Genomic DNA, 3,585 nt, shown 5'->3' on the forward strand with positions numbered 1-3,585 from the left:
CATCAGGGACCTGGCTTTGATTCCTCCCTTGGGTGACTACTCCGGAAGAGTTTCCAAGTTGGCTCTGTGGTTAGCACTGCTCTCTCATAGCACCAGGGACCGAGGTTCAATTTCAGCCTCTGGTGACAGTTTGTGTGGATTTTGCCCTTTCTCCCCGTGTCTGTGTGGGTTTCCTCCAGGTGCTCCAGTTTCCTCCCACAAGTAAATTAGCCATGCAAAATTGCCCAGACTGTTCAGGGATGTGAAGGTTAGGTACATTTGGCCGGAGGACACGTTGGGGAGTGAGTCTGGGTGGGCCAAATGGCCTGTTTCCACACTGTATAGAATCTATGAGAAAGACATTTGGACAGGTACATGACAGGAAATGCTTGTGTGGATGTGGACCAAGTGGAGGCAGGTACAATTAGTTTTAAAGTTAATGGCTCCATGACACTGCCCCTTCACTTTGGGAGAGGTGTACACCAAGGCTGCCCCCTGTCCAGCCAGCTGAATTCCCTGTGCGTGGAGCCTTTCCTGTGCCTCTTGTGGAGGAGGTTGTCGGGGCTGGTTCTGCGCAGTGCGGGCACAGGGGGTGGTCATCTCGGCCTACGCTGACCACGTGCTCCTCCCTTTCACCGACCCTGCTGACCTGGAGAGGATGTGTGAGTGCCAGGCCTTGTACTCATCGGTCTCTTCCACCAGGATCAACTGGGCCCAATATTCCAGACGACTGGTCAGTCCGTGACGGGTGGAGTCTCTGCCGGAGGAGTTACGGGGGTTCAGCTGGAGTACCACCATCTCCTCGATCTGGGGGTCTACCTCAGCCCGGCTGAGGAATCCTGGCCGGGGAACTGGCAGGAGCTGGAGGCCAAAGTCTCCCCTCGCCCAGGCCTCTGGACAGGACTGCTCTGAGTGCTGTCTCACAGGAGTCGAGTGTTGGTCATAAACCAGCTGGTGCCTGCCATGCTGTGGTACCGGCTGGTCACTTTGGTCCCTCCTCCTGGTTTTGTCACTGACATCCAGAGAATGTTGGTTCACTTCTTCTGGGACAAAAAGATGCACTGGGTCACTGCGCAGGTCCTGAGTCTCCATATTGAGGGGGGCGGTCAGTCGCTGGTGTGCGTTCACACCCAGGTAGCGACATTCCACCTTCAGACCTTGCAGCGATACCTTTACATTGAGCCTCCCCCTCGGCGGGGTGCCCTGGTGACGTATTTTTTCCACCAGGTGCGTAACCTCAACTACGAGACTCAGCTCCTGTTCAGGGACCGTGATGGTTTGGAGGTCACTCTCAGGACACTGCCTGTCTTTTACCAGGACCTGCTCACGGTCTGGAACATGGTCGAATCGCGTCACGCCTACCCTCCGGCAGGAGTAGCGACTGTCGTCAGGGAGACGTTGCTCAGGAATCCGCACCTCCGTACTCGTGGGTTCGAGTGACTGTCGGAGGGGAGGGCCGTGACTGTGAGGGTGACCAGGGTCGGGGACGTGCTGGATGGTGGGGGCCTGGGCTGGACGCTGCCGCAGGATATAGCGAGCAGGGCAGCGGTAGACGTCCGGTACGTGGCCACCACCATCCGACGCCTTAAAACGACGGTGCTCAGACCCCACGTAGTGCCCCAGTTGGAGGATGCTCAGGTGTGCGGTGGGATCCCGTCTGCACTCACTCCTGCCCGGACGGAATTTCACATTGGCCCCAGGGGTCCTGTACTTCCTGCGGGAGACTGTGCCCCACAATCTGAGCTGTCTCCGGAGTTTTAGTTTTGTCCCTTTCAGGGGTGTATCACAGAGGGCCCTGTACAGACTGCTGCTGCACACCCTCATCCACCTCCCGGACACACCCTGGCGTGCCCATTTACCACCGGGCGGTGGGGACCATCCCCAGTGAAGGGCTCTCTACATGGGAATCCTCCCCCTTTCTCACGGGGATCTCGGGTGGAGGGTATTGCACGCGGCAGTCCGCAGATTGCGGTGGTTCACGGACTCCCAGCCCAACTGCTTGTTCTGTGGTGCTGTGGAGTCCATGGAACAGGGCGCTTGCACTCCCTTTTTAGCTTTCTGGGAAACCTTCTCCTCCGTTTCTGGTTGGACTTCAACCCCACACTGCCCATCATTGGGCACCTAGTGCCGAGGGGGGAGGGTTGGTCAGAGGATCTCCTCGTGGGTCTGCTCCTGGGCCTGGCCAAACTGGTTGTTAGGGCCGATTGCCTGACCCTCTTCCGCGGTTACGTTCGAGCCTGGGTGTCCCTGGAGAAGGAGCACGCAGTGTCTACCAACATCCTTGAGCTGTTCAGAGGGTGCCCTCCCCCTCACTGTTTGGTCACACAGCATTGCCCTTTGATGCTTGTCACTGGTCACTCGGGTGTTTCCTTTCTTCCTGGTGATGGGAATTGAATAAAGATTTGTCCATCTGTTGTCTTTCACTGTGTCTCACACCTGCACACACACAACATGGGTGCTGGGGAAAATATAAGCACTACCACAGTTAGGCAGCAGTGCGGGGGTAAAGAGAAAAACATATATAACCAGGAGATTTCGAATCCCCTCACTCCAGGGCACTGACTCTGTGCTGGCTGAGCCACTTTCAGTGTGTTCTTGGAAAACAAACTTAAAAGCTGCAATTTTAATATCACACATGTGACCTCAGTGGCCCAATGGATAAGGCACTGGCCTCCTAAGCCAGGGATTGTGGGTTCAAGTCCCATCTGGGGTGTCTGACTTTTAACCCTTGTCTTCATGACTGATCTTCATCCGAGGTCAAGTCGATTTCTCATCTCCTCTGGAAAAGTCCCCCGGTCTGTGTTGGGTTGGTGGTACCTTGTGTCAGGAAAATACAGAATGTTGAGGAGATGCAGGATATAGGGGTGAATCATCTGAAAGAGACAGCACAGTCACAATGGCTGAAAACACGCTGAGATTCTCCTGGGGATGGCATGGTAGCTCAGTGGCTGGCAGGACTGCCTCACAGTGTCAGGGACCTGGCTTTGATCCCTCCCTTGGGTGTCTGTTTGTGGAGAGTTGGTACATTCTCTCCAAGGGGTATTCCGGGTCCTTTGGTTTCCTCCCACAGTCCAAAAGATGTGCAGGTTCAGTGGATTGGCTTTGGGGAATGCAGGGTGAGAGGATAGAGGTTGGGACTGGCTGGGATGCTCTTCAGAGGGTCAGTGTGGATATGATGGTCTGAATGGCCTCCTCCCACCCCACTCTAGGGCTTCTCTGAACAGGTTTGGAGCAGATGGTCAGAGCTCCACTGGAAGGCCCAGTCAAGGTTTCGCGAAGGGACTGGCATCCAGGTGTGTGTTCCTACCCTACTTTCCCCTAATCTTCCAAAATCTTCTGTGGCTTTGGCCAGTATGATAATGAGCTGGGTTCACATCATCCAATGGGGTCACACCAATACCCTTCACTGTTGTCATGCGAGGAGCTATAAAGTGGATTGTCTCAGGCTGACATTTCTCCAATATACAACCCTCAGTCTGGTTGGAATTGGTTCTTCTTGAATCTTTGTAACTCTTTGATCTTAGTTGCACTGTTCTCTGGAGCTGATAACTGCTGTTTAATTTAGTTTGGCCAATTTTCTATCAGGTCAAATTTCTCCAGCTGAGG

General features: G+C 54.6%; 1 non-coding gene across 1 annotated transcript; it reads left to right on the forward strand.

The window, feature by feature from the left end:
* The first annotated feature begins 2,619 nt into the window (after positions 1 to 2,619).
* Positions 2,620 to 2,692, forward strand: trnar-ccu (transfer RNA arginine (anticodon CCU)). The gene has a single exon. It is a non-coding gene; the product is annotated as a tRNA-Arg (tRNA).
* The last annotated feature ends 893 nt before the right edge of the window (positions 2,693 to 3,585 follow it).

This window comes from Chiloscyllium punctatum, chromosome 18, assembly GCF_047496795.1.
Source record: "Chiloscyllium punctatum isolate Juve2018m chromosome 18, sChiPun1.3, whole genome shotgun sequence".
Lineage (NCBI taxonomy): Eukaryota > Metazoa > Chordata > Chondrichthyes > Orectolobiformes > Hemiscylliidae > Chiloscyllium > Chiloscyllium punctatum.